Source organism: Mauremys reevesii, linkage group 14, assembly GCF_016161935.1.
Source record: "Mauremys reevesii isolate NIE-2019 linkage group 14, ASM1616193v1, whole genome shotgun sequence".
Classification (NCBI taxonomy): domain Eukaryota; kingdom Metazoa; phylum Chordata; order Testudines; family Geoemydidae; genus Mauremys; species Mauremys reevesii.
In genome coordinates this window covers 10,482,485-10,505,533 of record NC_052636.1, presented here as the reverse complement: position 1 = coordinate 10,505,533, position 23,049 = coordinate 10,482,485, and the positions used below count along the sequence as shown (strand labels likewise).

The 23,049-nt window shown below is 49.1% G+C and overlaps 1 pseudogene; it reads left to right on the top strand.

Moving 5' to 3' along the window:
* The window catches only part of LOC120381919, a 480,690-nt pseudogene that overhangs the window by 336,179 nt on the left and 121,462 nt on the right, over positions 1–23,049 (top strand).

Here is a 23,049-nt window from a genome sequence, read left to right as displayed (position 1 = left end):
CCTTGGTTTTCACACCTCAACTGTTAGAACAGGGCCTCATCCTCCCTGATTGATCTAACCTCGTTATCTCTAGCTTGCTTATATATACCTGCCCCTGGAAATTTCCACTACTTGCTTCCGAAGTGGGTATTCACCCACGAAAGCTCATGCTGCAAAACGTCTGTTAGTCTATAAAGTGCCACAGGATTCTTTGCTGCTTTTACAGAACCAGACTAACACGGCTACCCCTCTGATACTATTCCTTTTTAAATAATTCCTAACATCCTGTTTGCTTTTTTGACTTCCGCTGCACACTGCTGGATGTCTTCAGAGAACTATCCACAATGACAAAAAGATCTTTTTCTTGATTAGCCTAATTTTGCCCCCCATCATATTGTATGTATAGTTGGAGTTATTTTTTCCAATGTGCATTACTTTACATTTATACACATTTGCCATTTTGCTGCCCAGTCACTTAGTTTTGTGAGATGTTTTTAAAGTTCTTCACAGTTTGCTTTGGTCTTAACTATCTTGAGCAGTTTAGTATTGTGACGTTATTGATATAATCTGGGACCATATAGAACATGATTGCAACCAAGGTCCTGACTGATCCATCCCAGAGGAGGATGTACTCCAGAGACTTGATTTGAACCTGCAGTTTACTCCATCACTGCTACAAGCCTGAACTAAGAACTTTGCCATTACTGCATGTAATTGATTCCATTTAACCAATTCTAGCTCTCATCTCTATCTTTTTCCTTTTATGAAAAAAATCTTTAGATTTTAGATTCTAAAGGATTGGCAACAGTGTGATTTGTGGGTGAGATCTGATGTGTACATTGACCTCGGTCTGGGACTTGATTCTTTGGGATCGAGAGAACCTTTTACTTTTATTGGGGTGTTGGTTTTCATAACCATTCATCCCCAGGACGAGTGCACTGGTGGTGATACTGGAAGACTGGAGTGTCTAAGGGAATTGCTTGTGTGACTTGTGGTTAACCAGTGGGGTGAAACCAAAGTCCTGTTTGGCTGGCTGGTTTGGTTTGCCTTGCCTTAGAGGTGGAAAAATCCCAGCCTTGGGCTGTAACTGCCCTGTTAAGCGATTTGTCACTCTCAGTTGGGTCCCACCAGAACCGCATCATCACAAGTATCATCTGCAAACTTTGCCACCTCACTGTTTACCCCTTTCTCCAGATCATTTATGAATACGTTGAATAGGATTGGTCCTAGGCCTGACCCTTGGGGAACACCACTAGTTACCCCTCTCCATTCTGAAAATTTACCATTTATTCCTACCCTTTGTTCCCTGTCTTTTAACCAGTTCTCAATCCATGAAAAGATCTTCCCTTTTATCCCATGATAACATAATTTATGTAAGAGCCTTTGGTGAGGGACCTTGTCAAAGGCTTTCTGGAAATCTAAGTACACTATGTCCACTGGATCCCCCTTGTCCACATGTTTGTTGACACCTTCAAAGAACTCTAATAGATTAGTAAGACATGATTTCCCTTTACAGAAACCATATTGACTTTTGCTCAACAATTTTTGTTCTTCTATGTGCCTGACAATTTTATTCCTTTACTATTGTTTCAAGTAATTTGCCTGGTACAGACATTAGACTTACCAGTCTGCAACTGCCAGGATCGCCTCTAGAGCCCTTTTTAAATATTGGCGTTACATGAGCAATCTTCCAGTCATTGGGTACAGAAGCCGATTTAAAGGACAGGTTACAAACCATATCTAATAGTTCCCCAATTTCACATTTGAGTTCCTTCAGAACTCTTGGTAAATACCATCTGGTTCTGGTGACTTGTTACAGTTAAGTTTATCAAGTAGTTCCAAAACCTGCTCTAGTGACACTTCAATCTGTGGCAGTTCCTCAGATTTGTCACCCACAAAAGGTTTGGGAATCTCACCAACATCCTCAGCCATGAAGACTGAAGCAAAGAATCCATTTAGTTTCTCCGCAATGACTTTATCGTCTTTAAGGGCTGCTTTTGTATCTCAATCGTCCAGTGGCCCCACTGGTTGTTTAGCAGGCTTCCTGCTTTTGATGTACTTAAAAAACATTTTATTACCTTTTGAGTTTTTGGCTAGCCCCTTCTTCAAACTCCTCTTTGGCTTTTCTCATTACATTTTTACACTTAATTTGGTAGTGTTTATGCTCCTTTCTATGTACCTCACCAGGATTTGACTTTCACTTTTTAAAAGATGCCTTTTTATCTCTCACTGCTTCTTTTTTATCGTTGTTAAGCCACGTTGACTCTTTCTTAGTTCTTTTGCTGTGTATTTTAATTTGGGGTATATATTTAAGTTGGGCCTCTAATATTGTGGTTTTGAAAAGTGTCCATGAAGCTTGCAGGATTTCACTCTAGTCATTGTACCTTTTAATTTCTGTTTAACTAACCCCCTCATTTTTGCATAGCTCCCCTTCCTGAAATTAAATGCCAGTGTTGAGCTGTTCTTCCCACCACAGGAATGTTAAATGTTGTTATATCATGGTCACTATTTCCAAGCGGTCCTGTTATACTTAGCCCTTGGACTAGATCCTGCGCTCCATTCAAGACTAAATCGAGAGTTGCTTCTCCCATTGCGGGTTCTTGTACCAGCTGCTCCAAGAAACAGTCATTTAAAGTATCCAGAAATTTTGTCTCTGCATTTTGTCCTGAGGTGACATGTACCCAGTCAATATGGGGATAATTGAAATCTCCTACTATTATGGATTTCTTTATTTTGATAGCCTCTCTAATCTCCCTTCGCATTTCATCCTCACTATCACTGTCTTTGACAGGTGGGCGATAACAGATCCCTATTGTTATATTCTTTTTACAGCATGGAATTACTACCCATAGAGATTCTATGGAACATGTGGTTTCATTTAAGATTTTTACTTCATTTGAGTTTACATTTTCTTTAACATACAGTGCCACTCCCCTCCCCACCCCCCGAGTATGACCTGCTCTGTCCTTCCCATATATTTTGTACCCTGGAATGATTGTGTCCCATTGATTGTCCTCACTCCACCAGATTTCTGTGATGCCTATTATGTCAATATCCTCCTTTAACACGAGGCACTCTAATTCAACCATCTTATTATTTACACTTCTGGCATTTGTGTACAAGCACTTTAAAAACTTGCCACTGTTGATTTGTCTGCCCTTTTCTGATGTGTCAGATTCTTGTGTGTGTGAATGCTTCTCGTCTGATCTGACCCCTACTTTATCCTCTTCCAGCCTCTCTTCCTGACTAAAACTAGAAAATCTCTTGCATCCGAAGAAGTGGGTATTCACCCACGAAAGCTCATGCTGCAAAACGTCTGTTAGTCTATAAGGTGCCACAGGATTCTTTGTTGCTTTTATAGAAAATCTCTATCACTAGACTCCCCTCTAAGACAAGTCTCTGTCGGATCCATGAGCTTCTCTGCAGCCATTGGCTTTCCCCCATCTCTTAGTTTAAAAACTGCTCTGCAACCTTTTTAATGTTAAGTGCCAGCAGTCTGGTTCCACGTTGGGTTAGGTGGAGCCCATCCTTCCTGTATAGGCTCCCCCATCCCCAAAGTTTCCCCAGGTCATAATAAATCTAAACGCCTCCTCTCTACACCATCATCTCATCCACCCATTGAGACTCTGAAGCTCTGCCTACCTGGCCCTGTGCGTGGAACTGGAAGCATTTCTGAGAATGCCACCATAGAGGTCCCAGATTTCAGTCTCTTTCCTTGCAGACTAAATTTGGCCTCCAGGACGTCTCACCTACCGTTCCATATGTCATTGGTGCCTACATGTACCACGACCACCGGCTCCTCCCCAGCACTACACATAAATCTATCTAGATGCCTCGAGAAATCAGCAACCTTTGCACCAAGCAGGCAAGTCACCATACAGTTCTCCCGGTCGTCACAAACCCAGCTATCCTTGTTTCTAATGATCAAATCTCCCATTACTAACAGCTGCCTTTTCTTAATGCCTGGGGTTCCCTCCCCAGAGAGGTAACCTCAGTGCAAGAGGTTACCCCAACACCATCTGGGAGGAGGGTCCCAACTATGGGAAGGTTTCCCTCTGCTCCCATTGACAGCTCTCCTTCCCTGGGCCTTTCATCCTCCTCATCAGCGCAGTGGCTGTCTGACCGGAGGTGGGAGAAATCTACAAGTGTCCCGGAAAAGCCTCATCAACATACTTCTCTGCCCCCCTTAGCGTCTCCAGTTCCATCACCCTGGCCTCCAAAGCCTCCACGCGGTCTCTGAGGGCCAGGAGCTCCTTGCACCGAATGCACACGTAAGCCACCCGCCCACAGGGCAGGTAATCATACATGCTACATTGAGAGCAATAAACAGGATAGCAATAAACAGGATAGCCCCCACTCTGCTGCTGGGCTTCTGCCTGCATTCTCTCTTACAGCCACCTAGGTTAACAACAGGGTTTTTGTTTCAATCAAGAAGTTTGTATTATAGCTCAAATGTTTTAAAGAATGGCAAGAGCACCTCGCCCCCTTCCCACTCCCCTTCCAAACTCCCTCACGAAACACCCCATTAGCAGCCCTGTTTGAAAAGCTCCCTGGTCACTTGCTCACTGCTTTACAAAGCACTCCCCTATCACATATCCCCCTGCCCCCAGCCCCTGCTTGAGCCACTCAGGGTAGGGGGCTGAGAGCACCCCCAGTACCCCAGCCCACCCTCCCAGCCCCCAGACCTGACTCCTGTATCCCCTCCCCATAACGAGCCCTCACACCCCATGCTCTGACTCCTGCACCCTGCCCCACATCCTCAACCGCACCCTGAGCAAATGGGAGCTCCTGCACACACCCCTCTACATTGCCATCTGCACCCCTCACACCAAATGGGAGCTGCCCCCCAGGTAAGCACTTCACACCCCAACCTCCTGCCCCAACCCTGATCCCCCTCCTGCATCCTAAAATCTGGCCAGACCCTGCACCCCAATCTCCAGCTGCTCCTGCACCCCAACCCCCTCCCAGACCCTGCACCCCCAGCCCTGACTCCTGCACCCTGAACACCCAGCCCTTACTCCTTCACCCCTCTCAAACACACCCCAGTTCCCTGCCCACCCTGATTCCTGCAACCACCCATAACCACTTATCCCCCACCCCCTGCCCATCACACACCCCCAGCCCTGACTCCTGCCCCCCTCCCACACAGCCTCCTGCCCACCCTGACGCCTGCACCCCCCACATCCCCACCTGCATTGCTCGCATGAAACAGGAGCTGCTCCAGGTAAGTGCTCCACACCCCAACCCCCTGCCCCCTCCCACACCCTAACTCCTGCCCAGACACTGCACTCCAACATTTTTAATTTTTAATAAAGGGCTCTTATCCAAAGCGCTTTACAATAGTTAGCTAATGGTACAAACAATATATGGAAAGATCATTAAGTGGTGCACCAAGACTCAGCGATTTTCAAGTGGTCTGTGGAAAAATCGGTTAGACGACAAAAACAATCAATGTACCTCACTTTATTTTCATTTACTTCCTATTACTTATAGGAGGAGGAGGAGGAGGAAGGAAAAAAAGAATGAAAAATGGGGGTGGGAGGGAAATGAGAGAATGTTCTTTTTCTTGCCTATGTCCCAAGGAGGGACCCCTAAAATGGAGCTGAGCACAGGGCCCCACTAACGCTAAATCCGCCACTGAGCTTCCTTCTCTGGATACCCCCAGCCAGCATTCAAGGATGCACGGAGTGTCTGTGTGATAAGTGACCCTGGACCAGCAGCTCTGACTCCAGCAGCCTGCTCGTTACACCCCAAGCATAATTGTGGTCTGGGTGGAGAAGGCTCAGGGTTCGAGAGGTCAGAGGTAGGAAGCTTCTGCTGATTATGCTGCTCCTAACCCTCAGTTTTACTTGAGGAAACAGGAGATATTTGACACTGTGCGATAGGGCTCCTGTGCTCTGTTCCCAAAGTGTTCTGCAGCAGGGGAGGGTCTCTGGTAGCTTGTGTGTTACTGGCATATTGGGGTGATGCTGAAACAGGGCAGAGTAGAGGTGGCATTGTGGGCCTGGCGTGAACCATCTCTCTTCTTTTCCCCTTCCAAGAACCGAGGGGAGAGTAACCCTTACCCAGCGAGGTCACATTCTCATAGTTCTCCTGCATGACATCCCTGTAGAGGGCTCTCTGAGTGGGGTCCAGCAGAGCCCACTCTTCCCTGGTGAAATACACAGCCACCTCCTCGAAGGTCACCGGCCCCTGAAAGAGCAAGAGTCCAACACTCAGTACCTGCTGCCCCACTCACAGCCCCACTATACATGGAGGACAGGAGCCAAACAGAAACTCTGGGTGGATTGCAGTCAGAGTCCCACCCCCACCCTCCTCAGGGCATACAGGAAACACCCGGGGGAGGGGACGAAGCGAGAGCCCCTCCTCTCCCCCAGCAGAGCCATCACACATCTACTAGCCACAGACTGATACAGGAGATGGAGCCCCTAGCAGGGTCCAGGGACAGCTCCCTGGTAGGAAGCCCAACACCCTCCCCATTCTGAAGAGCTGGATGTGAAGGGAGGGGAAGCTCCCCTAAGCCTCACTGGTGGATGCCCCCTTCATATCTCACAGCAGCCACTGGTTAGTCAGGTCGGGCTCCAGCACTATGAGTCTGGTCAGTTTTCCCAGCCCCATGCAGCTGGGTTATTTTCTGCTCCACAAACTAGAGCATTTCCACCGCCGAACCTCCTGGGTCTGTTCCTAGAATCTAGGCCACATATTAAATAACTCCCAGCAGGTTTAGCACACCCCTGTCCTCCTCCCTTTCTCCACCCTGTGCATTTCCTGCAAACCAGACTGCAACCTCCAAACCAGCCTGTGCAAACCTTCCCATCTCCCACGTATTTGCTGTCCCTCTCCCCCCCTGGAGGAACCCACCAGCAACCGCCTTATAATATCTACCTGAACTGGCTCCTCTGCAGCCATTTCTCTCCCCTGTCCAACGAGAGGACGGGATGAACTGGAGCGAAACATGGACGTTATTCCGCAGCCTGGCAGGGCGAGAAGGGCAGTTGTGAAGGTTTCAGAACAGGCTTTAATTCATTTCAGAGCATGATTCCCCCAGGCCCTTTCCCTGCAGACAGGCACCCTAGAGTCTGCCATGCTGAGAAAGGCTTGATCTCTTTGTACAGTGTAGACCTGGCCTCTCCTGCCAGGCTAAGCCCACAGAAACATTTTTAACCTCCCTTCTCCCTCCCCTCACCCCGTAACAAAGTCTCTGAACACAAGGCTAGAAAAAAGCAGAACGAAAGGAGTCACTGTGGGGGATCCCCTCAGACACTGACCCCATGGCAGCCACACCCCAGCAGGAGGGATATGGAGTCAGGAACTGGATTTTCCTCTGTCTGTTTCTCATCTTTTCCACAGGAAAGTGACTCTATCCAGGGTGCAGCAATACATCTGTCTGGGCAGATTAGAGATCTGGAAATCTCTCTCCAAACTCTTCTCCCCCACAGCCCCTTTCAGTCTCTTTCTCCTTCTATCTCCTTTTCCCCTCTCCCTGCCCATCTGGTAGGAAAGTCCCATTCCTGGGTAGTTTGCTCCCCCATGGCTGGATTTGCTCCTGCAATTGTTAATTGGACGAGAAATGAGGGGGGGGGTCTGTTTGTGTAGAGTCATTTTAAGGCCAGACCCCAGCATTTTCCCTTCATTTCTTTCAGTTACCTGGAGACTCTGCCTCACAATTTAGTATTAACAGGGCCCAGGGCTGCCCTAGGAGGCTAGGACCAGCTGGAGAAAGTCATCCCCTGGGCTGGGCAGAGAGGCAGCTTTAATTCAGGTCACTTCCCAGCACAGAACCCCGCTGGGGGAGCAGCAGCTGCTAAGCCTGGTCTCCCAGATCACAATGGAGGCTGCAGCGTCTGACCCAGGAAGCTGAACCCCAGTATCCTGAGCAGAGAGGGACAGAGCGATTGAGCAGCTTCCCTCCTTTAGCTCTCTGGGGAGAGCAGCTAACGAGAGCCCCTCCTCACAGGGAGAATTGCTGATCTCATTTGCCCCACTGTCGATCCGGAGTCACTCCTTGTCTTTCCATACAGTGACTCTGGATTAACGTTGGTCTCAATGACACCAGATTTCAGAAACAATGAGTCCAGAACGCTGTGGAAGAGACCATTGTGTGGCAGTGCTGACCCCCTTCCCACATCCCTCAACCCCCAGATCGAGAACAAGGGCTGGGGGCACAAATTTTCCAAACGGAAGCAAAAGTTCCTGCAGTTTTCAAAAGAGGAGAAAAGCAAAATCTGTGATTTTACACGAACAGTGCCTGATAAGTGGATAGAAAGTTATCACAGTGACAGGGCATGTGACTGGGGAATCCCAGGCAGTGCTTGGAGCCAGGACTCTGGCACAAGTTGATCAGAGAGAAGGATCATAGTTAGTAGAAGTTCCCAGAGCCCACAGCCAGGGTCCCACCAGATATTCCCTGGGACGCAGCCCCCAGAGTCCCCAGCCAGGAACCCCAGATACCCCTCAAAGCCCCACCAGCCAGGGAATCCCCACCAGATCATGACTGTCAGGTTGGGAATCCCAAAGGGTTCCCCCCACCAAGAGTCCCCAGCAGCCAGAGACCCGCCCACTGGGAACTCAGTCCCTCACTGCCTGCCTAGGACTCCCCCACAGCAGGATCTGCCCTGCCATTTGTCTGGGACCCCCTCCTCCACCCAGCAGGACCCCCTGATGCTTTTCAGTGGGACCCCTCCCTCTGCTTCCCTGGCATCCCCTGACCTAGTGCCAGTGATCCCCTCCCCCAGCTCTGTGCACTGGGCAGGGCAGCGATCCCAGGAGCCAGCCGGAGCCCCTGGCACAGCACCAGGCTTCCTCTGACCCCCTGTCCCGCCTCCCCAAGAGACGCCCACCCCCGCTGTTCTGCAGCCACCAGCCCCCAGCGATACCCACCTCCAGGACCCACAGCCTCAGGGCTGGGCACATCCACCCTTGAGATCTACCCACCTCCAGGACCCACAGCCTCAGGGCTGGGCACATCCACCCTTGAGATCTGCAGAGAAAACGTGTCACGACCTGCAACTGAAGGTGGAAAATCAGACTCCTGGAGAGACCAGGGGGAAATGGGGGAGACAGGAGAGCAGCTCCTTGGCGGGGAAAGGGGCGAATCTCCCCGGATTTTACAGCCCGGGTGAGACACTGAGCGAGAAAAGGGGCAGAACTAGAAAGAATTTGTATCGGGGGCGAGAGGCAAGTGGCACCAACAGGGACAGGATCCAATTAACCCCCCCGCCCCCGCCGCCCGCCCGCTCCCCCCCCCCCGGGAATTTCCTGGCTGCCCAGAGACAGTTCAACCCCCCCCCGCGTCCCACCGACCTTCCCCTCCTACAACTCCAGCTTCTCCCCTGCCCGACACCCTCCCAGGGCCTCCCGGCTCCCCCATCCCAGCGGGGGGCGGATCCTGCTGCGGCTCCGCTGGGGCCGAGGAGGCTCGAGGCTTCTCCCGGGTTCCCAGGGCAGAGTCACGTGCCCGCCCCCCCCCCCCCGGTCTCTCACACCCCGGGGGCTCCGGGCGGGGCGGGGGCGGGCAGAGCCCCGGGCTGCCCAGGGGGCGGGGCCCACCTGGAGACACCCCGGCCGGGCCCCCCCGCACAGACCCCCCCCAGGGAGCAGCAGCGGCTCAGCCCGGGCCCGGCTCACGCGGAGGCGGCAGCAGCAGCAGCAGCTTTGTTCTCCCGCCCCCAGCGGGGCTCGCACGGAGCATGCGCGATTTTACCTGCTGAAACCTTCCCTTACCTGGGCTGGAGAGAGCGGAAGCGGCCCCGGGGCAGGCTGGGAGATGTAGTTCCTGACTCTCCCTGGACCGGAAGTGACGTTGGGGGGAAAGAACAAGCCGAGTTGCAAATGCGCGCGGGCCGCTGCGGCTCTGCCTGGCTCGCGCGGGGCCGTTGGAGCCTCTCTGCCCGCCCCTGCCCCGGTGAATGAGAGACCGGGGGGGGTGCTGGGGGAAGTGCCGGGCGGGCGAAGGTGGAGGGGGGTTAATTGGATCCTGTCCCTGTTGGTGCCACTTGCCTCTCGCCCCCGATACAAATTCTCTCCAGTTCTGCCCCTTTTCTCTCTCAGTATCTCACACGGAGCTATAAAATCCGGGGAGATTCGCCCCTTTCCCCGCCAACGAGCCGCTCTCCCGTCTCCCCCATTTCCCCCTGGTCTCTCCAGGAGTCTGATTTTCCACCCTCAGTTGCAGGTCGTGACACGTTTTCTCTGCAAATCTCAAAGGTTGATATAAAATACCCTAAACGTTTGCCCCACTTCTCTCTAGTTGTCTGTTTCTAATTGAATATGCCCTGAGATTTCCCCCCGTCTCTCTAATTATAAAATAACAAGAAAATCTCAGATTTACCCCTTTTCTCAGCTTCTTGAACATAGATATAAAATGTTTGCAAATGTTGCCCATTTCCTCTCTATTCATTTAACAAATACTGATGTGAAACACTGACATTTTACTGCACATCAGATATAAACTGATATAAAATCCCTTTGATTTTCCACTTTCCTCTCTATTATTTGCAAAAATAGAGCCAAAATCTCTCAGATTTCCAGTCTTTCTCTTTCAGTTCTACGTTATTATCAAATATCAATTAAAATTCCTTTCATGTTTGGGGCTGTTCCCCATGTCTCTCAATCCCAGCAACTTCTCCTTTCTTGGAGGAAACCTGTTGCCCTGAATCATTCTCCATCTTGGAGGTTGCAGGGGGTTAAATTTCCCAGTGTGGATCTTTCCCCTCTCCTTTGAGAACCATTTCTTCCCCCCTTTACCTCTGTTAAAATGTTTGCCGAAGAAAGAGACCAGCCACATATTTAATACACATCAAAGCCAGAGGCCTCCCCCTGTTTGGGGATCAGTGGTTCCCAGCTGGTAACGGGAGAGTTGGCTGGACCCTTTTCTTTTCTCCAGCTGGCACGGGATGAGGAGGTCACTCTGAGTGCAGTGTGGGTCCAGAAGTATCCTAAACCCCATGACAAATGGTCTCTGTGAGAGGTTGATTCCCACAGTGCTAAGATGCAGCCACCTCTGGGGTGGATCCATGGTGGCCATTATTTGCTAGTGACAGGCCATGGACATTTCTTACCTATTTTGTCCCTCCAGGTTTTCCATTCTCCTGTTAAAGAAGCATCCCCCAGGGCTCCCTCTGCCTGTGTGACTGGCCAGCAGGGGGCGGTGGTCACTTTCTATCCACTTCTCAGGCACTGTGAGGTAACAGTGTTGCACTGGGGGAAGGGGTGTCTGTGTGGGGAGATTTCAGCTGGAGCTGAAGGGGTGTTGTGGTTGTGGGAGTTGTTTAGGTGACTGGGCAGGTGGGACCCTAATCAAATTGGTGGGTTCTGGAGGTTTGGGGGGGTTGGTTGTGATGTGCCCAGCCCTGAGGCTTTGGGTCCTGGAGGTGAGTGTCGCTGTTGGCTGCAGAACAGTGGGGTTGGGCGTCTCTTGAGGGTGGGGCAGGGGGTTAGAGGGAGCCTGGTGCTGTGCCAGGGGCTCTGTCTGGGCTTCCCCCGCAGACTCCTGGGATCGCTGCCCTGCCCAGTGCACAGGGGTGGGGTGGGGGGGAGGGAGCGGAGCTCTGGCACTAGCTCAGGGGATGCCAGGCAAGCAAAGTGAAGGGTCCCACTGAAAAGCATCAGGGCAGAGGAGGGGGTCCCAGACAAACGACATGGCAGATCCTGCTGGAAATCAGGGGGGTGTCCTAGGCAGGCAGTGAGGGACTGAGTTCCTGGTGGGGTGTCCCTGGCTGCTGGGGGCACTTGGTGGGGGGAACCCTTTGGGATTCCCAACCTGGCAATCATGGTCTGGTGGGGCTTCCCTGGCCAGTGGGGCTTTGAGGGGTATCTGGGGCCCCTGTCCAGGGATTCTGGGAGCTGTGTCCCAGGGAATATCTGGTGGGACCCTGGCTAGGGGGTGTCTGTTGCCCCTGGCTGTGGGGTCTGGGCTCTGGGTACTGGGGAGTGTCTGGGGGCTGCTACTAACCATGATCCTTCTCTCTGATCAACTTGTGTCAGAGTCCTGGCTCCAAGCACTGCCTGGCATTCCCCAGTCACATGCCCTGTCACTGTGATAACTTTCTATCCACTTATCAGTCACCGTTAGTGTGAAATCACAGATTTTGCTTTTCTCCTCTTTTGAAAACTGCAGGAACTTTCAGTTCCATTTGGAAAATTATGCCCCCCCCCCGTCCTTGTCCTAGATCTGGGGTATGAGGGAGGTGGGAAGGGGGTCAGCACTGTCGCACAATGGTCCCTTCCCCAGCATTCTGGACTCATTCTTTCTGAACTCTGGTTTCATTGAGACCAATGTTAATCCAGATTCACTGTATGGAAGGACAAGGAGTGACTCCAGATGGACAGTGGGACAAATGAGATCAGCAATTCTCCCTGTGAGGAGGGGCTCTCATTAGCTGCTCTCCTTAGAGAGCTAAAGGAGGGAAGCTGCTCAAACGCTCTCTCCCTCTCTGCTCAGGATACTGGGGTTCAGCTTCCTGGGTCAGACGCTGCAGCCTCCATAGTGATCTGGGAGACCAGGCTTAGCAGCTGCTGCTCCCCCAGCGGGGTTCTGTGCTGGGAAGTGACCTGAATTAAAGCTGCTTCTCTGCCCGGCCCAGGGGATGACTTTCTCTAGCTGGTCCTAGCCCCCTAGGGCAGCCCTGGGCCCTGTTAATACTAAATTCTGAGCCAGAGTCTCCAGGTAACTGAAAGAAACGAAGGGAAAATGCTGGGGTCTGGCCTTAAAATGACTCCACACAAACAGACCCCCCTCGTTTCTCATCCAATTAACAATTGCAGGAGCAAATCCAGCCATGGGGGAGCAAACTACCCAGGAATGGGACTTTCCTACCAGACGGGCAGGGAGAGGGGAAAAGGAGATAGAAGGAGAAAGAGAGACTGAAAGGGGCCGTGGGAGAGAAGAGTTTGGAGAGAGATTTCCAGATCTCTAATCTGCCCAGACAGATGTATTGCTGCACCCTGGATAGAGTCACTTTCCTGTGGAAAAGATGAGAATCAGACAGAGGAAAATCCAGTTCCTGACTCCATATCCCTCCTGCTGGGGTGTGGCTGCCATGGGGTCAGTGTTCGAGGGGATCCCGCACAGTGACTCCTTTGGTTCTGCTTTTTTCTAGCCTTGTGTTCAGAGACTTTGTTACGGGGTGAGGGGAGGGAGACATTAAAAATGTCTCTGTGGGCTTAGCCTGGCAGGAGAGGCCAGGTCTACACTGTACAAAGAGATCAAGCCTTTCTCAGCATGGCAGACTCTAGGGTGCCTGTCTGCAGGGAAAGGGCCTGGGGGAATCATGCTCTGAAATGAATTAAAGCCTGTTCTGAAACCTTCACAACTGCCCTTCTCGCCCTGCCAGGCTGCGGAATAATGTCCATGTTTCGCTCCAATTCATCCCATCCTCTCGTTGGACAGGGGAGAGAAATGGCTGCAGAGGAGCCAGTTCAGGTAGGTATTATCAGGGGGTTGCTGGTGGGTTCCTCCAGGGGGGGAGAGGGACAGCAAATACGTGGGAGATGGGAAGGTTTGCACAGGCTGGTTTGGAGGTTGCAGTCTGGTTTGCAGGAAATGCACAGGGTGGAGAAAGGGAGGAGGACAGGGGTGTGCTAACCCTGCTGGGAGTTATTTAATATGTGGCCTAGATTCTAGGAACAGACCCAGGAGGTTCGGCGGTGGAAATGCTCTAGTTTGTGGAGCAGAAAATAACCCAGCTGCATGGGGCTGGGAAAACTGACCAGACTCATAGTGCTGGAGCCCGACCTGACTAACCAGTGGCTGCTGTGAGATATGAAGGGGGCACCCACCAGTGAGGCTTAGGGGAGCTTCCCCTCCCTTCACATCCAGCTCTTCAGAATGGGGAGGTTGTTGGGCTTCCTACCAGGGAGCTGTCCCTGGACCCAGCTAGGGGCTCCATCTCCTGAATCAGTCAGTGGCTAGTAGGTATGTGATGGCTCTGCTGGGAGACAGGAGGGGCTCTCGCTTCATCCCCTCCCCCTGGTGTTTCCTGGATGCTCTGAGCAGGGTGGGGGTGGGACTCTGACTGCAGTCCACCCAGAGTTTCTGTTTGGCTCCTGTCCTCCATGTATAGGGGGGCTGTGAGTGGGGGAGCAGGTATTGAATGTTGGACTCTCGCTCTTTCAGGGGCCGGTGACCTTCGAGGAGGTGGCTGTGTATTTCACCAGGGAAGAGGGGGCTCTGCTGGACCCCACTCAGAGAGCCCTCTACAGGGATGTCATGCAGGAGAACTATGAGAATGTGACCTCGCTGGGTAAGGGTTACTCTCCCCTCTGTTCTTGGAAGGGGAAAAGAAGGGACATGGTTCACGGCAGCCCCTCAATGCCACCTCTACTCTGCCCTGTTTCAGCATCACCCCAATATGCCAGTGACACACACGCTACCAGAGACCCTCCCCTGCTGCAGAACACTTTGGGAACAGAGCACAGGAGCCGTATCGCACAGTGTCAAATATCTCCTGTTTCCTCAAGTAAAACTGAGGGTTAGGAGCGGCTGATGAGGAGGATGAAAGGCCCAGGGAAGGAGAGCTGTCAATGGGAGCAGAGGGAAACCTTCCCATAGTTGGGACCGTCCTCCCAGATGGTGTTGGGGTAACCTCTTGTACTGAGGTTACCCCAGGCATTAAGAAAAGGCAGCCGTTAGTAATAGGAGATTTGATCATTAGAAACAAGGATAGCTGGGTTTGTGATGACTGGGAGAAATGTATGGTGACTTGCCTGCTTGGTACAAAGGTTGCTGATTTCTCAAGGCATCTAGATAGATTTATGTGTAGTGCTGAGGAGGAGCCGGTGGTCGTGGTACATGTAGGCACCAATGACATATGGAACGGTAGGTGAGATGTCCTGGAGGCCAAATTGAGTCTGCGAGGAAAGAGGCTGAAATCTGGGACCTCTATGGTGGCATTCTCAGAAAAGCTTCCAGTTCCACGCACAGGGCCAGGTAGGCAGGCAGAGCTTCAGAGTCTCAGTGGGTGGATGAGATGATGGTGTAGAGAGGAGGCGTTTAGATTGATTGATTAGGAACTGGGGAAACTTTGGGGATGGGGGAACCTATACAGGAAGGATGAGCTCCACCTAAACCAACGTGGAACCAGACTGCTGGCACTTAACATTAAAAAAGTTGCGGAGAAGTTTTTAAACTAAGAGATGGGGGAAAGCCAATGGCTGCAGAGGAGCTCCTGGATCGGACAGAGACTTGTCTTAGAGGAGAGACTAGTGATAGAGTTTCTAGTTCTAGTCCAGCAGAGAGGCTGGAAGAGGATAAAGTAGGGGCCAGATCAGACGAGAAGCATTCACACACACAAGAATCTGACTCATCAGAAAAGGGCAGACAAATAGACAGTGACAAGTTTTTCAAGTGCTTGTACACAAATGCTAGAAGTCTAAATAATAGGATGGGTGAATTAGAGTGCCTCGTGTTAAAGGAGAATATTGACATAATAGGCATCACAGAAACCTGGTGGAGTGAGGACAATCAATGGGACACAATCATTTCAGGGTACAAAATATATCGGAAGGACAGAGCAGGTCATAAGAACGGCCGTACCGGGTCAGACCAAAGGTCCATCCAGCCCAGTATCTCTCTACCGATAGTGGCCAATGCCAGGTTTCCCAGAGGGAGTGAACCTAACAGGCAATGATCAAGTGATCTCTCTCCTACCATCCATCTCCATCCTCTGACAAACAGAGGCTAGGGACACCATTCTTTACCCATCCTGGCTAATAGCCATTTATGGACTTAGCCACCATCAATTTATCCAGTTCCCTTTTAAACATTGTTATAGTCCTAGCCTTCACAACCTCCTGAGGTAAGGAGTTCCACAAGTTGACTGTGCGCTGTGTGAAGAAGAACTTTCTTTTATTTGTTTTAAACCTGCTGCCTATTAATTTCATATGGTGACCCCTAGTTCTTGTATTATGGGAATAAGTAAATAACTTTTCCTTATCCACTTTCTCAACATGACTCATGATTTTATATACCTCTATCATATCCCCCCTTAGTCTTCTCTTTTCCAAGCTGAAGAGACCTAGTCTCTTTAAACTTTCCTCATATGGGACCCTCTCTAAACCCCTAATCATTTTAGTTGCCCTTTTCTGAACCTTTTCTAGTGCTAGAATATCTTTTTTGAGGTGAGACCACCACATCTGTAAACAGTATTCGAGACGTGGGTGTACCATGGATTTATATAAGGGCAATAATATATTCTCAGTCTTATTCTCTATCTCCTTTTTAATGATTCCTAACATCCTGTTTGCTTTTTTGACCACCTCTGCACACTGCGTGGACATCTTCAGAGAACTATCCACGATGACTCCAAGATCTTTTTTCCTGACTCGTTGTAGCTAAATTAGCCCCCATCATATTGTATGTATAGTTGGTTATTTTTTCCAAGGCTCTTACATAAATTATATTATTATGGGATAAGAGGGAAGATATTTTCATGGATTGAGAACTGGTTAAAAGACAAGGAACAAAGGGTAGGAATAAATGGTAAATTTTCAGAATGGAGAGGAGTGGTGTTCCCCAAGGGTCAGTCCTATGACCAATCGTATTCAACATATTCATAAATGATCTGGAGAAAGGGGTAAACTGTGAGGTGGCAAAGTTTGCAGATGATACTTGTGACGATGCAGTTCTGGTGGGACCCAACTGAGAGTGACAAATCGCTTAAAACAGGGTAGTTACAGCCCAAGGCTGGGATTTTTCCACCTCTAAGGCAAACCAAACCAGCCAGACAAAGAGGGCTTTGGTTTCACCCCACTGGTTAACCACAAGTCACACAAGCAATTTCCTTAGACACTCCAGTCTTCCAGTATCACCACCCGTGCACTCGTCCTGGGGATGAATGGTTATGAAAACCAGCACCCCAATAAAAGACAAAGGTTCTCTCGATCCCAAAGAATCAAGCCCCAGACCCAGGTCAATATACACATCAGATCTTACCCACAAATCATGCTGTTGCCAGTCCTTTAGAATCTAAAATCTAAAGGTTTATTCATAAAAGGAAAAAGATAAAGATGAGAGCTAGAATTGGTTAAATGGAATCAATTACACGCAGTAATGGCAAAGTTCTTAGTTCAGGCTTGTAGCAGTGATGGAGTAAACTGCAGGTTCAAATCAAATCTCTGGAGTACATCCTCCTGTGGGATGGGTCAGTCAGTCCTTTGTTGAGAGCTTCAGTTTGTAGCAAAGTTCCTCCAGAGGTAAAAAGCAGGATTGAAAACAAGATGGAGATGAGGCATCAGCCTTTTATAGGCTTTTCGAGGTGTAAGAACACTTCTTTGTTCTTACTGTGGAAAATGACAGCAAAATGGAGTCTGGAGTCACATGGGCGAGTCCCTGCATACTTTGCTGAGTTACAAGGCGTATCTGCCTTCTCTCAATGGGTCAGTTGAATAGCTGATGGACCTTAATGGGCCATCAAGCAGGCTAAGCAGAGCTAACACCAACTTGTCTGGGATGTCTCCCAGAAGCACAGCATAAGTTTGAAATACACACAGGATAGAGCCAATACTCATAACTTCAACTACAAAATGATACATACATATAGACACCATAATTATAACCAGCAACCCATAACCTGGTCTTGGACACCTTAGATGACCCCCTGTACATAAGATTTGGTGCCACTACAGGACCTTGGTTGCAACCATGTTCTATATGGTCCCAGATTATATCAATAACGTCACAATACTAAACTGCTCAAGATAGTTAAGACCAAAGCAAATTGTGAAGAACTTCAAAAAGATCTCACAAAACTAAGTGACTGGGCAACAAAATGGCAAATGTGTATAAATGTCAAGTGATGCAGATTGGAAAAAATAACCCCAACTATACATACAATGTGATGGGGGCAAAATTAGGCTAATCAGGAAAAAGATCTTTTTGTCATTGTGGATAGTTCTCTGAAGACATCCAGCAGTGTGCAGCGGAAGTCAAAAAAGCAAACAGGATGTTAGGAATTATTTAGAAAGGGATAGACAGTAATACAGAGAATATCTTATTGCCCTTGTATAAATCAATGGAAATAACTAATTTAGACCCCATCATTTTATATGTATATTTAGGATTATGTTTGCCAATGGGCTGCAATATGTGTTATCCTGACATCTAGCACTGCTGAGATCCTGCATTCAATAATATCCCTGCCCTTCCTGTTCCCGTTCTCCACTGAGCCCCACGCTTATGTTTCCAGCTTCCCCAGGACTCTGTCTCTGGACCCATCTGTCAGCAAGAAGCAGTGCCAGGGAGACTTCGATTTCTGGGACGTGGATTTACTTTCTGTGTGTTTTAGGAGACTCTTCGAAATTGAGTGTCTGTGACATTAAGCACAGTACAATCTGGACTGTTAACAGCTGTGTCCCCTCAGTTCCCCAGGCTGGGGTGCCTTTTACACTGCTCTACTGTGAGAGCAGCCACTCCTGGGCAGTTCACACTCAGTCTCCAGCGTGTAACTCGCTCCCAGCTACACAGTATTGAGTGCTGCTAGTCAGTGACTCACAAATTACAGTGCCCCACAGGAGAACCTCAGAAAATTCTCTGCTCCCAGACTTCCCCCAGAAATGTGCATCTTGCACTGTCCAGCACACTCCTGAACAATGGGAGCTCATATGAAATCTGTTGTTTCATCAGTGGAAAATGACATGCACCAGCCTTGTTATTCCAAATGGAGTTTCCAACACACTTTAATCTAAACACACTGGTTAGATAAAAAAAGGAAACAAAATTATTTACTGAAAAAACAAAAGATTTGAAGTGACTACAAGTAATGAGGCATAAAAGTCAGAATTGTTTATGAAAGAAATGCAAAGATAAAACACAAACTAATGTTTAACTTAACAAGCTAAAAGGGATTTAAAACAAATGTTTCTCTCACCATCTGCTGAGACAGGCTGGTTTTCCTTTCAGCCAGGACTCCCCCTAACCTGCCCCTGCCGCCCACATTCAGTTCTTCAGGAGTTGTCATGAACAGAGGGAAAAGGGGGAGAGAGAGAGAGTCTCATGCATTTTCCTCACCTCTTTTTATAATTCAGTCCTTTGTACTAGAAACCACTTCAGTTCTCAGCTGAGTCATGGTGACAGGCTGTCATAGATACGAGCTTCAAGTGTCCCTATGATGGAATGTAAATGTCTTCTTCACACCTTCCCCCTGGTGGAGAATGGCTATTTGACCAGCTATTTGCCTTGCTGTCTCTGAGAAACTTAAGGTTAGGGCTGCAGCTTTTTCAGTAATATCATACTGTAAAATCTCATCACTTTCCATACAATGTTGCTACACAGTTTAACAGGAGGATATTCAGTAGATTATGTCTTTTCTAATGGTACCTAACAAGCCATACAGTGATAAATGAAGGGGAGGGGAGGGATCTCCCTTTTATAAACACCCAGCCAGCCAGTTGGCTGTAAAATCCCTGTTGGTGCGAGTTCTCTGCTTGCTCTACCTCTAAAGGGTTAACAAGCCAACAGGGTTTAAAAAAAAAAAGTATTGGGCACCTGACCAAAAGAGCCAATGGAAAGGCTAGAACTTTGTTAAATGTCTGTGTGTTCCCAACATATATATGGGTATTATATATTAATATTAATTATATTATATTATTTACATTAAACCTTCCTACTCCCACACTGTCTGACTGAAGCAGGGGGTTTTTATCACCTGACTGGCTGCTGGGGCTCTAATTGGCCTCAGGTGCTCCAGTTAATCTGTAGCAAACCTTCCTCCCCTTGCAGGGAATAAGGCTCCCTGCTAACACTCTCCTGCTGCATCACAATACCAATATGATGAAATTGCAATGAATCGTGCTATATATGCCATGTAAGGAGTCAGTGAAAATGTTATGAGTTTCCAAGTATGATAATCTTGTTTCTATCTTTGTATTGTGAGTTACAGATATGTAAGGTATATCTGTATTCCAGACTTGTGCAGTGTTTCTGAGTGACACCCCCAGACATATTGGCATCAGCGCTGCCCAGCCTGTTCGATGGCCCAGCCAGGGTCATCAGCCATACAATGAACCCATGGAAAGGATTAAGGGGATACACCTATTGAGTCAGCAAGACATGCAGGGTTATGCCTGTTGTGGCAAATTGCCGGCACTATTATGATGGGTCTCGTGCTTTCTCTTCTTGGGGGGGGGCGATTCAGGGCACCATTTCTTGCCCCTGAATTGGAATATTAACTGCCCCACTAGTGTCCTTGAGGAGGGGAGTGGAGAGGGAGGGACCTGGGCCCGCCCTCTACTCCAGGTCCCAGCCCAGGGGCCCTGAGGATAGTGGTGAACCACTTGAACTGATGGTTCCTTCCCCTGGGCTACTTCCTGCTCCTACCCTTCAGTTTGTGGGGGCTTCCTGCCCTCCCTCTGTACAAGCCAGGTGCCCCTTACCTAGGGTCTTGGACTTCTTAGCCCACTGCAGCACTTCTCCAAACTTTCCTCTGCTTCCCTTCAAACTGTTCTCTGCTCCAATACCAATCCTTCTGCTCCAGCTCCTTCCCTGTCTGATTGGAGCAAGGGTCTTTATCAGGTGACTGACTGCAGGTGCTCTAATTGGCTTCAGGTGCTCTAGTTCATCTATGGCAAACTTTCTTCCCTCTGCAGGGAATAAGGCTCCCTTCTAACCCTCTCCAGCTGCCCTCTGGCCATGCTGTATCGCACTGTGTACTGAGAACTCCAAGGCTTTTCCATGCCATGTGCTGTGAAGCTTGTGTTTGGGACACAGGAATTAGAAGCCACTTGGAAAAAGGAATATAAAGGGCAGCTGCATCATCTCCATTTTGTCTTTAATTCCTCTTCCTACCTGTGGAGCAACTTCTCTACAAACTGAAGGCTTGAACAAAGGAGTGAATAATGTGGATGTTTACCAGAGAGCCGTTCAAGCCAGAAACTCACCAATACTGCTAAGAACCAGATGTATAGATTTCTGAATGTGTCTGACTGCTTTCCCATTTAACAACTCCCTTTTTCTTTCTTTTATAATAAACCTTTAGTTCAGATGCTTTCTTGCTTATAAACCTTTAGTTTAGATGCCAATGATTGGCTGGCATCGTAGTATTTTGAGTAAGATCCAAACCTATACTGACCGGGTAATGTGACTGACTCTGGGGTCAGAAGAACACTTTGTTTATGTGAGTAGAGTTTTTAAATAACCTCTCACTGGGCTGGACCTAGGTGCTGATTAGGAGCCAGAGAACTGGGATGCAATAAAGGGGGCCATGTGATTTCTTTTTTCAGTTTCTTGATAACCCATGTAGGGGATCAGAAGCACAGTTGGTGACTGGTTGGTGAGTTTAACTTCCGTGTTAACCACCAGTTTGGGGAGCCTCTGCTCTCCCTTTTTCAGCCTGCCCTGGTCTTGGTATTTTCAGTGAGGACTAGCCCAGGCACACCGGGTCACACTAAGTATTAAAGTTAAATTAATAGAATGTTTTTTATGAGAAAGTTTTATGAAATCAACGGAACTCCTTTGTTTTCTTTCATCCGAGCAGGGTTTCCATTTTCCAAACCTGATGTGATCTCCCAGCTGGAACAAGGGGAAGAGCCGTTGGTCTCAGACCTGCAGGGTTCAGAGGGAAAACAGACCCTGAGATCTCCCTGCAGAGGTGAGGAAACATTAAACCAACTCTGAGTGTGAAAGTGCCTGAAGGAAACATCTGGGATGCCCTACCAAGCCCTTGAGAGGTGTCTCAGTTCATTATTGTTGCCAGCAGGGGTCATATCCTCAGAGTAACTATAGCTCATGGCTTCCCGTAGATTCTAGCAGACGCCAGGCAGTAGCTTCCTCCCTTCCCCCTGAGAATTTGGATGGGACTTGAAAGCCAAATTGATCCCCTCCTCTCTCCTGTTTTGGGGAAGAGAATGGGGGAGTTCAGTTTGTGATTTTTATTTGACCTCCCTCCAGCGCTTAGTTTGTTTTGGCTTTTCACTTTTCATTCCTGTTTGATGTTTCTGTCTTTTTCACAGCAGGTGGTGCAATGGCATGTGAGAAAGAGGAGCAGAATTCTCAGCAGAAAAATGTTCAGCAAGTGGATAAACACAGAGCATTATTGCAAAGATCAAAAAGCCATGTGTCCAGGAGTCATGAGGAGGAAAAATCCTGCGAGATTCAGCACAGACCAGAAAGAGAACAAGGAAACCAGCCGGGGGTGAAAATGAGTAAACGTATTTCCTCTCAGGGAACTCAGAAGGACCTCAAGGAAACCACAACAAAGCAGGAAATCATCATTGGAAAGAGAAAAAATATATGCACAGTGTGTGGAAAAAACGTATATGACTACTCAGCCCTTCTTAATCATCAGAGAATCCACACAGGCAACTGGCCCTCTGAATGTTGTGAGTGTGGGAAAACCTTCACTCAAATATCAACCCTTCCTGTTCATCAGAGAATCCACACAGGGGAGAGGGCCTATGAATGCAGTGAGTGTGGGAAAACCTTCACTAGCAGCTCAGCCCTTTCTGTTCATCAGAGAATCCACACGGGGGAAAGCCCTACGAATGCCGTGAGTGTGGGAAAAGCTTTAGTCAGCGCTCACACGTTATCGCACATGAGAGAATCCACACAGGGGAGAGGCCCTTTGAATGCTGTGAGTGTGGGAAAAGCTTCACTCACAGCTCAGCCCTTTCTGTTCATCAGAGAATCCACACAGAGAAGAGGCCCTATGAATGCCGTGAGTGTGGGAAAACCTTCACTAGCAGCTCAGCCCTTTCTAAACATCAGAGAATCCACACAGGGGACAGACCCTACGAATGCCGTGAGTGTGGGAAAACCTTCACTCAAAGATCAACCCTTTCTGTTCATCAGAGAATCCACACGGGGGAAAGGCCCTATGAATGCCGTGAGTGTGGGAAAAGCTTTAGTCAGCGCTCACACGTTATCGCACATGAGAGAATCCACACAGGGGACAGGCCCTTTGAATGCCGTGAGTGTGGGAAAAGCTTCACTCACAGCTCAGCCCTTTCTGCTCATCAGAGAATCCACAAAGGGGACAGGCCCTACGAATGCCGTGAGTGTGGGAAAAGCTTCACTCACAGCTCAGACCTTTCTAAACATCAGAGAATCCACAAAGGGGACAGGCCCTACAAATGCCG